The sequence below is a fragment of the Leopardus geoffroyi genome, chromosome B1, assembly GCF_018350155.1.
Source record: "Leopardus geoffroyi isolate Oge1 chromosome B1, O.geoffroyi_Oge1_pat1.0, whole genome shotgun sequence".
In the NCBI taxonomy this organism is placed as follows: Eukaryota; Metazoa; Chordata; class Mammalia; order Carnivora; family Felidae; genus Leopardus; species Leopardus geoffroyi.
In genome coordinates, this window is record NC_059327.1 from 92,315,984 (window position 1) to 92,328,459 (window position 12,476).

At 36.1% G+C, this 12,476-nt stretch overlaps 1 long non-coding RNA gene across 1 annotated transcript; it reads right to left on the bottom strand.

The window, feature by feature from the left end:
• Positions 1-2,394: 2,394 nt before the first annotated feature.
• Positions 2,395-9,516, bottom strand: LOC123583037. Its single transcript, XR_006704712.1, has 3 exons — positions 9,428-9,516; positions 8,247-8,249; positions 2,395-2,422 (listed from the first exon to the last, which is right to left on the bottom strand). It is a non-coding gene; the product is annotated as an uncharacterized LOC123583037 (long non-coding RNA).
• Positions 9,517-12,476: the final 2,960 nt, after the last annotated feature.

The window sequence follows — 12,476 nt, forward strand, 5'->3', positions numbered from 1 at the left end:
CAGAGTCAAAGAAGCATGCTTCCGTGTTGACTTTCTATGGGCCTTGGGAGGGTTACTTAAGTTCCCGAATAGTAACAATCTTAGATGCTGGCGAGAGGGAAACTTGCTCTGGGCCCTGCCTTTTGGGAGGTCCTATGCATCACAATCACACACACAAAATGAATTCATTAAATAATACTTGAATGCCTTTTATTGTTTTTTAGGTAAACATTTAACAACAGCCTGTCAAAAATGTCTGTGTATGTATGCATATACGTACCTGTATGTATACCTATAAATTTCATTGATATAAAGGGTATATAATGTAGTGCTGATAAATAATAAAATAATCAACACTATTTATTGTAAATTATACATAGCTAATTGTTTTTCACAGAATGTTTACATTTATTTATTTATTTATTTATTTATTTATTTATTTTTGCTTCACTCCGTATGTATAATCAACTTTTCATTCTATTGACTAGCAAGTGTAGTCCTGACGTGTATATTGGTTGATATTTTTCACTTACGTCGAACAGACAAAGTGAAATAATGAAGACATGTATTAGAAGTCCATTTGTGCATCAGTGATGCAAGCAACTTCTTTGCTGAACTGGATAGTCAGTTTAGAACTAGAGAATAACGTTTTTCAATTTTTTATTCTACTCACAATGCAATGGCTGTGCACAAAACACGTTCAGGTTTCTTGTGTATGATTAACATGTTCTCTTTCACTTTCTTATGCTTAGACAGTCAACAAAATAATAAATATCTGATTATAGTGTTTGCCTTTTGTTTTGAGTTGTGTAAATGCCCCCGACATGTCAGACTTCATCTCCATGTGGAGGAGGCATGCAGTGGTGCACCAGTATAAACTGCTTCTGCACACAGATAAAACAGATATAAAGTCCTTTTCAGCACAGAACATAGTAAAATGTATTATGGGGCGCCTGCGTGTTAAGTGTTGGACTTTGGTTCAGGTCATGATCTCACATTTATGAGTTTGAGCCCCACATAGGGCTCTGTCCTGACAGCTTGGATTCTGTGTCTCCCTCTCTCTTTGCTTCTCTCTCTCTCAAAAATAAGCATTAAAAATGTATTAAAATAGTGATCCATTTTGAATATTTATTTTCTTAACTTTTAATATAATGTTTAAGTGTAAGTTTACAAAATTTAATTCTCAGTAGTGTCTGTATTTATTTATTTTACCTTTTTTAATGTTTATTTATTTTTGAGACAGAGAAAGACAGAGCATGAACAAGGGAGGGTCAGAGAGAGGGAGACACGGAATCTGAAGCAGGCTCTAGGCTCTGAGCTGTCAGCACAGAGCCCAACGCGGGGCTCGAACTCACAGACCATGAGATCGTGACCTGAGCCGAAGTCAGACGCTCAACCGACTGAGCCACCCAGGCGCCCCGTGTATTTATTTATTTTAAAGTTTATTTATTTATTTTTGAGAGACAGAAAGAGACAGAGAGAGAGAGAAGGGCAGAGAGAGAGGGAGAGAGAGTATCCCAAGCAGGATCCACACTGTCAGCACTGAGCCTAACACAGGTCTTGAACTCACAAACAGTAAGATCATGATCTGAGCCAAAATCAAGGGATCTGAGCCAAAATCAAGGGTTAGAGGCTTAATTGTCTGAGCCACCCAGGTACTCCAATGTCTGTGTTTAAAAATTGGCTTGTAAAGTTCCTGAAGATGCAAGTTGTTCTGAGCCTTCGTGAACAGACTCCAGCATACTAGCACATCTGCATGCAAATTCAGCACCTATTGCAGATATATTGCGCCCCATAACACTAAACATATACTTTCCCATATGTTTCAGGCTCCAGAAAAACACTGTCTATGCCTCTTGTGCTGTACTTTAAAGCAAAAATGTGACTAAATTCATTGATATGAGATGGACTTTGGAGCACAAGGAGGATTTGGACAGAAGTGCTAAGGAAAGCTTATTAATAACTAGCCAAATCCTTCTTTAAGACAGGGCCAGAGCAATAGGTTTTGCATGATGAAGTATCAAGCTCAATACTGCAAAACTTCCTTCACTTTGTATTCCAATTCATGATCCTGGAGTTACACATTCATTAATCTGGTACTTGCAGATTGTATAAAGTTGTATAAAGCAGGAGAGAAATATTATACAGCTCTGTTTGATTTATACGTTTTTCTTTTCTTTTTTCCTTTCCTTTCCTTTCCTTTCCTTTCCTTTCCTTTCCTTTCCTTTCTTTTTCTTTTCTTTTTCTCTTCTCTTCTCTTCTCTTCTCTTCTCTTCTCTTCTCTTCTCTTTTCTTTTCTTTTATTGAAAGAGAGGCCTCAAGTGAGCAAAGGTGGAGAGAGAGAAAGAGAGAGGATCCCACAAGGGGCAGAGAGAGAGACAGAGAAGCAGGGCTCATCTGATACAGAGCTTGAGTTCACCGGAAGTGGGGCATGAGCTCACCCCTTGAATGACTTGAACTCACGAACCTGTGAGATCATGACCTGAGCCGAAGTCAGATGCTTAACTGACTCAGCGACCAAGAGACAGAGAGAGAGAGAGAGAGAGAATCCCAGTGCAGAGCCCGATGTGGGGCTTGAACCCATGAAGCTGTGAAATCATGACCTGAGCAGAAACCAAGAGTCTGAAGTTTAACCAACCGAACCACCCAGGCAACCTTAGGCTGATTTTAATTGTAGATCTTGATAAAATTAAATATGCTGTTATAACTACTATCTGATGTAGAAACAGAACTTTACCATCATTTCAGAAGTGTTCCACATTATGCTTATCTTTGGCAGTCAGTAACAACTCAGAAGTGTAATCTTTACCTGACTTCTTCCCCCATGCATTAATATATTGGGAGCAATGACTCTTGCTATAGGCTCTTCTATGTTTAAGCGGTTCTGGACAAAGCCTAAGCCCTAGAAGAATAGAAGCTGCCTTGTTTTTGTTGGTGGTGCTTGTTTTAGTTAAACGTCTTATGTTGAGTGTATATGTTTATGTTGAAAATAAATCATTTGAATGGGCCAGGCAAGAACTTGATAATTTGAATATTGGCTTCCTTTCTTGTAGGCTTGATTGGCCTAATAACCAAATTACTGGTGACTAGTTAACCAGCTAGGTTATTCAGGGGAGTCAAATTAATACAAGAGAAGCGTGTCACTTTTAAAGGTACTTGATAGTTGTAAAATATCCACCTTCGTAAACTCTTCTGATGAAATTAGTTCTAAAGAGGACAGTCTGTCAATCCCTACATACTCTCAGTTGCTGCAGAATATCACATGCTTTTCATGTTATGTGGGAATCCTGTTTGTTCCACTAAATTTAACTTTTTTCTGCCTGTCTTGCAGACTGATAGAGTACTTTAGTTGTTTGAGCTGGTGGCTTTTAACACTTTCAGAACCGTGAATGGCATATAACATTATAAGCTTCCTTGCAAAGTGTGTTTAAACGAAACCTAAAAAGCTGATAACAGCTGCTTCAAAGTAGTATTTATTTCAGAATCAACCTTGTACACAGGAGAATAACTGAACCATGGATCTCAGTTTAGCCTTTTTATAATTGCAGAACTACATATGCACTGTTGTATTACAATAATTTTTAAGTGTCATCTTGAATTGGAAATGTGTATTTTATTTAAAAAAATTTTTTTAACATTTATTCATTTTTGAGAGTGAGAGAGACAGAGCATGAGCAGGGGAGGGGCAGAGAGAGGGGGAGACACAGAATTCAAAGCAGGCTCCAGGCTCTGAGCTATCAGCACCTTGAACTCACGGACTGCGAGATCATGACCTGAGCTGAAGTCAGCCGCTTAACTGACTGAGCCACCCAGTCGCCCCAAGAAATGTGTATTTTATTTTATTTTTTTATTTTTTATTTAAAAATTTTTTTTTCAACGTTTTTATTTATTTTTGGTACAGAGAGAGACAGAGCATGAACGGGGGAGGGGCAGAGAGAGAGGGAGACACAGAATCGGAAACAGGCTCCAGGCTCTGAGCCATCAGCCCAGAGCCCGACGTGGGGCTCGAACTCCCAGACCGCGAGATCGTGACCTGGCTGAAGTCGGGTGCTTAACCTACTGCGCCACCCAGGCGCCCCCCAAGAAATGTGTATTTTAAGTACTAGTGTAAAGGTAAATGAAAAACACTTTTTAAATATAAAAAAAAAAAACATATTATTTGCATTTTTTTAATTCTTGGAATGCCCTGCTCAGATTTTTCTGTGAGATTTGAGATACGTTGGAAATAATTCCTTTTTTTTTTTTTTTATTATTTTCTGGAAGAGTTTATATAAAATGGATACTGTTTCTTTTTCAAATACTTGAAATAATTTACCAGTGGAAACTTTTACATGTGCAGTTTGATTTGTGAAAAGTTTTTAGAAATGGATTCCATGTTTTATTTATTTTTTTTAAGTTTATTTTGAGAGAGAGAGAGCAAATGTGCATGGAAGCAAGGGAGGGACAGAGAGAAAGGGCACGAATCCCAAGCAGGCTCTCTCCTATCAGTGCACAGTTAGACTTAGGCCATGAACCCATGAACCGTGAGATCATGATGAGCCAAGATCAAGAGTCAGACGCTCAACCCACTGAGCCACCCAGGGGCCCGGATTCCATGTTTTAGTCATGTCAGAATATTTAATTTTTTTTTCTAAGTTGGGTTTTGAAAGGCATGTGACCATTTTATGTATATTTTCAGATTTTAGTGTGAACTTGTTCACAATATTCTCTTTTCAATGTTAGCAGGATCTGTAGTGTGCTCTCATTTTTAATTCATGGTTTTGGTAATTTTTTCTATTTTCTGGATTAGTTCTAAGGGAATTATTAAAAATTTACATTCTTAAATAAAACATCTTTCAGCTTGGTTGATTTTTCTCTATTGTACAGTTATTTATTTTCTGTTTCATTGATTCTGCTCTTATGTTTATTAATTCCTCCTTTCTAATTTCTTTGGTAAGATTTATGGCTCTTTTCTATCACCATGAAACAAAAACATTGATCATTTATTCTCAACTTTTATTCCTTTATAATGTACGTGCTTTAGGCTCTAGGTATTCAGTTAAGTACTGCATCTCTCAAATTTTGAAATGTGTCTTAAATTAGCCTTCTGTTGAAAACACTTTTTAATATCTATAGTGGTTTCTTATTTGATCTCTCTGACATTTAGAAATGTTTTCCTTGATTTCCAAATAGTTGGGGATTTTCTAGTTAGTATTTGTTATTGGTTTCTGGTTCAATTTCATTGTGGTCAGAAAATATAGTCAAAAGGTTTTTAACCTTTAAAACCTGTTGAGCTTTGATATATAATGAAGAAAGTCATAAGTTTTGGGAATTGTTCTACGTGCACTTGAAAAGAATAAAGTTTGTCATTGTAGCTTTCAGCTTCTATTTATGCCATTGTTATTTGTCACATGTCAATATTTTGAATGTAATTTATTTCTCCTTTGATTATCGTCAATTACTGATTTAAAATTTTTAAAGCTATATTATAGGTGTGACATATAACACACCTATCAGAATGGCTAAAATGAATAACTCAGGAAACAGCAGATATTGTCAGGATGCAGAGAAAAGGTAACAATTTTTCACTGTTGGTGGGAATGCAAACTGACTCAGCCACTCGGGAAAACAGTCACTCTGGAAATGGAGATTCCTTTAAAAATTAAAAATAGAACTACGCTAAGATTCAGCAATTGCACTACTAGATATTTATACAAAATATACAAAAATGCTGACTCAAAGGGGCGCATGTACCCCAGTGTTTATAATAATGCTCTCAACAATAGCCAAAGTGTGGAAAGAATCCAAATATCCATCGACAGATGAGTAGATAATGAAGATGTGGACTGGAATATTACTCAGCAATCAGAAAGAATGAAATCTTTCCATTTGCAACAATGTGGATGGAACTAGAATGTATTATGCTAAGAGAAATAAGTTAGAGAAAGACAAATGTCATAGGATTTCACTCATACATGGAATTTAAGAAACGCAACAGATGAGCACAGAACAAAGGAAACAAAAATAAGATAAAAACAGAGGGAGACAAACCACGAGACTCTTAAATACAGAGAACAAACTGAGGGTTGCTGGAGGGGAGGGGAGTGGGGGGATGGGCTAAATGGGTGATGGGCATTAAGGAGGGCACTTGTTGGGATGAGCACTGGGTGTTACATGTAAGTGATGAACCACTGGGTTCTACTCCTGAAACCAATACTACACTGTATGTTACCTAACTCGAATTTAAATAAATAAATAAACAGATAAACCTATATTATAGGGTCTTATGGTTTAGAATTATATCTTCTGGTAGGCTGACCATATTATCATTGTGATATGATCCTCTTTGCATTTAATAATGATTTTAATTCTAAAGTTTTCATTCTTTAAAAATGTTTATTTATTTTGAGAGAGAGAGAGATTAACATGAGTGGGGGAGGGGCAGAGAGAAGGAGAGAGAAAATCCCAAGTAGGCTCCGCACTGTCAAGTGAAGAGCCCAAAGTGGTGTTCAAACTCACAAATTGTGAGTTTATGACCTGAGCCCAAAACAAGAGTCAGATGCTTAACTGACTGAGCCATCCAGGTGCCCCTGTTTTTTTGTTTGGTTTTTGTTTTTTTGTTTATTTTGATACTGTACTAAAGTAGCTTCTTTTTGCGAGTGTGTGGTCTTATTTTTGTATACAATTTTATCTTCTTTGAATTTCGTCCTATTTCTGGTCCTTGTTAATTTTTTTTCTTTCTTGTTTCTTTTTTTTTCTTTTTTTCCTTTTTTTGTCTTTCTTTTCCTTTCTTTGTCTCTTTCTTTGTCTCTTTCTTTCTCTCCCTCTTTCTCTCTTTCTTTCTCTCTTTCTTTCTTTCTTATTTGAATTGAAAACAAAGCAGGAAGCTAACAACATGAAGTTGGCAAACATTAGATCCAATATCCTAAAATTAATTTAGTATGTATAAACATCCTAGAATCTAGGGCAGGAATTAGAGAACTGATAGCTCAAAAGGGTAACGTAACTTCTCGCAAGAAAATTAAAGATACTGTTACAAAAACATGATAATGTTACAAACCCTATGTTTGTACTAAAATTGTCCTGGGATAAGCATCACTAAAATATTAAAAACCAGAAAACTGGTTTAGAAAATGTCTTGCTTTATTCTTATAGTTAAATCATTCTATTTGCAGGAAAATCACAATCAAAATCTAGACAACCATTTTTTTTCTGCTGTAATTGAAGACTTTAAGAGATCACATCTCATGAGAGATCATATCTCATAATCTCTCAGCTATGTATTTTAAAAAGTTCTTACATTAAATTTGATCCAGGATATCTATTTGTCTGTGTTTGGGTTAGGGGAGAGATTTTCAAATTAGCTTAGTGTACCACATTGATGGAAGTATTATTTACAGCTTCATTTCAGTATTTATTTGGCATGTACCATGTGGGTTTGCTGACCTGACAAGAGGTTAGTTTTATCCCAATTGTAGCATTGGTGGTTCAGTGGTAGAATTCTCGTCTGCCAATTGTACAACACACTGTTGAAGTACGTGGAAAATATAATCTGCAGAAATAACTCCAGTAACTCAGTTAAGTCCACTGTATAATTTTATAATAGTTTCGGGGAAGCAGTGTTACACTGCTTGGGGTGGACAGAATAATGCCCAAACATTCTCCAAAGATGTTCACGTCCAAATCTCTAGAATCCTTGAATATGTTATGTTACATACATAGGAAAGGGGAACTAAGATTGCAGATGGGATTAAGTTTGCTGATCAATTGATTTTAAGAAATGATTATGCTGATTATAGTGATGAATCCTATGGCATCACAAGTGTTGTTGAAATGTGGAAAAGGGAGGCACAAGAGTCAGAAAAGATGTGAGGAAGAAAGCAAGGTCAGAATGGTGTGAGGCAAGATCTCAAACCACCAATGTTGACTTTGAAGATAGAAGTCCATGAGCCAAGGAATGTAGGCAACCTCTAGAAGCTGGAAAAGGCAAGAAATGGATTTTCCCCCTAGGTCCTCCCTGAAGGAACATAGTCATGTCAACACTTTGATTTCTGTCCATTGAGACTCATGTTGGGTTTTAACCACCAGAACTATAAGATATTAAATGTTTCAAGATATTAAGTCATGGTAATATATTATAGTAGCAATAAGAAAATAATACACTGTCAATCCCCAAATTTAGTCTTTATTTAAGATATTTTAAATTTCAGAGAAAGTATATATTTTCATGACATTAAAAATTAAGGGTTATTTTTAAGGAATGGACGGTACCTTCCTAGAGAACTGACAATCTACGGTAATGGAACACTAACAGCTTTTAGAGGATGGTTGCTACAGCTTAAGGGTCTCCGGTTTGTACCTTGAAGGAAGACTAAAGAATCTTTCTACTTTGTATTCCTGAAGCTGAACCATTTTAGACGTGAAAGAAGAATTAGATTTTTTTAATTAAGTTTTTTATTTTAATTACAGTATAGTTAACATACAGTGTTCTATCAGTTTCAGGTGTACAATGCTCATCTGAGTACAATTACTCAGTGCTCATGATGATATGATACGTGTACTCTTTAATCCCCATCACCTATGTCACCCATCCCCCCATCTGCATCACCTCTGGTAACCATCAGGGTGTCCTGTATAGAAGTCTGTTATTTCGTTTGCTCTCTTTCTCTCCCTCTTTTTGTCTTTGCTTATTTGTTTTATTTCTTAAATTACACATATGAGCCAAATCTTATGGTATTTGTCTTTCTTTAACTGACTTACTTCTGCTTAGCATAATACTCTCTAGCCACCCCCCCCCATGTCATTGCAAATGGCAAGATTTCATTCCTTTTTATGGCTGAATAATATCCCATTATATATAAACCACCTCTTCTTCATCCATTCATCTATCAATGGACACTTGGGCTGCTTCCATAATTTTGCCATTGTAAATAATGCTGCAATGAACGTAAGGATGCATGCATCCCTTTGCATTAGTGTTTTTGTATTTGGGGGGTAAATACCCAGCAGTACAGTTGCTGGACCATACGATAGTTCTATTTTTAACTTTCTGAGGAACCTCCATACTGTTTTTCACAGTGGCTGTACCAGTTTGCATCCCCACCAACAGGACACAGGGCTCCTATTTCTCCACATCCTCACCAACACTTATTTCTTATATTTTTGATTTGAGCCATTTTGATAGGTGTGAAGTTATATCTCACTGGAGTTTTGATTTGCGTTTCCCTGTTGATTGATGTGGAACACCTTTTCATGTGTCAGCTGGCCATCTGGATGCCTTCTTTGGAGAAATGTCTGTTCATGACTTCTGTCCTTTTTATTTATTTATTTATTTAAAAAATTTTTTTAATGTTTTATTTATTCTTGAGGGAGAGAGAGACAGAGCATGAGCGGGGACGGGGCACAGAGAGAGGGAGACACAGAATCCGAAGCAGGCTCCAGGCTCTGAGCTGTCAGCACAGAGACAGACGTGGGGCTCGAACTCACGGACTGTGAGATCATGACCTGAGCTGAAGTCGGATGCTTAACCCACTGAGCCACCCAGGCGCCCCAACTTCTGTCCTTTATAAAATTGGATTATTTGTTTTTGGGTGCTGAGTTTTATAGTTCTTTATATATTTGGTACCCTATATAAATACCCAAATATTTATATATTTGATACACTATATCAGAAATGAAATTTACAAATACCTTCTCCCATTCCAAAAATTGCTTTTTAGTTTTGTTGATTGTTTCCTTTTGCTGTGCTGAAGCTTTTTGTTTTGATGTAGTCCCAAGGGTTTATTTTTGTTTTTATTTCCTTTGATTGGATTTTTCTCACTGAAATTCTTAAACAGTATAATTAAGAGAAACTTCTCATATCATGACAGTAGTCTTATTTTTCATAAAGAATAAACATTTCTGTCTCTTTTGTTCCTTTTCATAGATAGTTTAGTGGGCATTTGGGAGAAATTGTTTAAAAATTGTTTCCTTGTTATAATTTTAGCTATGAATCGAATATTTTACATAATATTCATTTGCATACTGAATGGCATGTTAGGTAGCATCCACATGTGCCTCGGACTGGTATAAACTGTCCAATGACAAAACTAGAGCAATTACAAATGAACTTGATGTCTTTTATTCAAGAGATGATGATCCACGGATTGGGGGAATGCAGTGCTTCACAAAAAGTGAAGCACCCTATTGGATGTATTATGGGCAAAAGTGAGTTTTACAGCATATTAAAAGAGGTGAGCAGAAACAGAGCACGATTGGCTAGGCGGTTGGGGAGTTCCTTACAAGTCTCGCAGGTCCAAGTTGAAGGGTAAGGTAAGCTAGATAAAGCAGAGTTAAAGGATTATGATTGGTGTATGTTTGCTCTCCTTGACAGAAGTTTCCCATATATGTAGATTGGCTTAGATTTAGAATTGTGACCTGGCCCTGGCCAGTGGAGCAGCTTCCATTTTGTGAGTCCGATATACAACTTTGTCAAAGCATATATTTTATCATAAGTCTGGTAAACTAATTTGCATCAGTATGCAATCAGAGTCAAGGCTTGTTTTAATTTAGCTTCTGAGTGAGATAAAATTAGTACATAAATTCTGACCTAAGAGTGTTTGCAAGTTGCATTCTCTCTTTTGAGATACAAAGACATTATTACATATTTATGTATCAAACAGTTTAAAATAATTCTGACATTTTTATGTCTCTCTACCTGGAAAAACCTACCGCTTACTCCTTCTGAAATTCTTGATTATTCTGTATGTCTCTCTCTTGCTTCATTTATTAAGTGCCTTATGAGCAACTTGGGCATGGTCCATCACCTCTACATATTTTTGTGGAGGACATCCATCAGTTACATTATTCCGATTAAATGCATTTTTGGAGATTGGGAAAGAAGAATGTTCTTTATTATTTCTAATGCTTCCCAGCTACATGTTTAAGTACAGAATGAGTTCCAGACCATGGCTGTAGATCACTTTTATTTTCTTTTTCAAAAAATGTAGAAAAACAGTTTTCGCTAATATAAATGTTCTATCTCTTTCTGCATGAAACGTGGTCTTTTAAGTTGAATATACCCAAATGAAGTAAAATGCCCAAATGTTCTAGTTTGTATTGTTAATTGATTAGTAGCCCATTCAACTATTACTTTGATTATGTCAATGACTCATAAGCTTTGCCCTTTCTGCATTCACTGGCAGCATAGCTGATTTTTAAAGGGCTATTTCTGGCTTCATTGACATTTGTAGTGACTACAATTCCTTTCAGTCACTTGCTTCCTTCGATGATACTTTTATTCTTTTATTGGCTCAATGAGGAACAATATCTTCAGTATTCATATTCCAGTATTCTGAACACAGACATTGGAGCCATAGCCCACTTAACATGCTTAATTATGAGAATTCATATGGTAAATGATGCCATTAAGGTTTAAATTAAGTTTTCTATTCATGGATTCAGCAGGAGCTTCTTCTGAATTCAGAGTAAAGTAGAAATCTTGCCCCCCTGCAAATATTTTCGAAAGAAACAAAAGATCAAAAGAAGAAAACAGCAGCTTGTTTGGCCCTAACATGATTTATGTGCTGAGCCAGACTCGAAGTATCAGGAGCACCAATTATAGTTCATAGATTATTCAAAACAAAGTAAACATTATTTATTATTGTTTTCTAATTATGCATTTTTAAAATTTATTTTATTCCTTGCTGATTATTTCATGGTCCTGCCACATAAAGTATACACAGTCTAGTTCTCATAATAAAACTAATTAAAATGTATGGATTAAATTTTAATTTCCATCCTACTTCAACTGCAATAATCTGAAAAATCTTCATATTTCTCTTTAGAACAAAACATTAATCTCAGTACCAAACACTAGTTAGTATATAAGGCTTCTAGCACTTTAGGAAAATTTCTAATTACTTATTTTTTTCCATGACATTATTAGGAAAACCATTAGAATATTTCAGTACATTGCAATTTATGAAGAGTTGTTATTAACTATGGCTGTATTGTCTGTAAAATGTAATCCTAGAATGTCAATCTAGCTCTGAAACAAATCTCTATATATAAATGTATATATGTTGGAAGTAAAGGTATTTTTCTTTTTCAAATAGACCTTGCATGAACTCATAGAAAACATATTTCATGATGAAGGAAAATAAACTAAATGATCTTTATGTGCAGAGGCAAATGACATTGTATTTGTCAGATTTCTTAATTTCAAAAAATAAAAATTAAAAAATAAAAGTTTATTTTGAGAGAGAGAGAGAGAGCACGAGCTGGGGAGGGCAGAAAGAAGGAATCCAAAGTAGACCCTGCATCATCAGGGCAGAACCCAAGCCAGGGCTTGAACGCACAAACCATGAAAGCACCACCTGAGCTTATGTCAGACACTTAGCCAACTGAGCTATCCAGGCGTCCCTCAAAAAGCAAATTAATTCAGGTTCCCTTGAGTAAAACAGTAGTTTTAGGGAATACTGTAGAACTAGGCTTGGACAAGATCAGTGTCAGCAGACAACCCAGAGAAAAGTCACCTG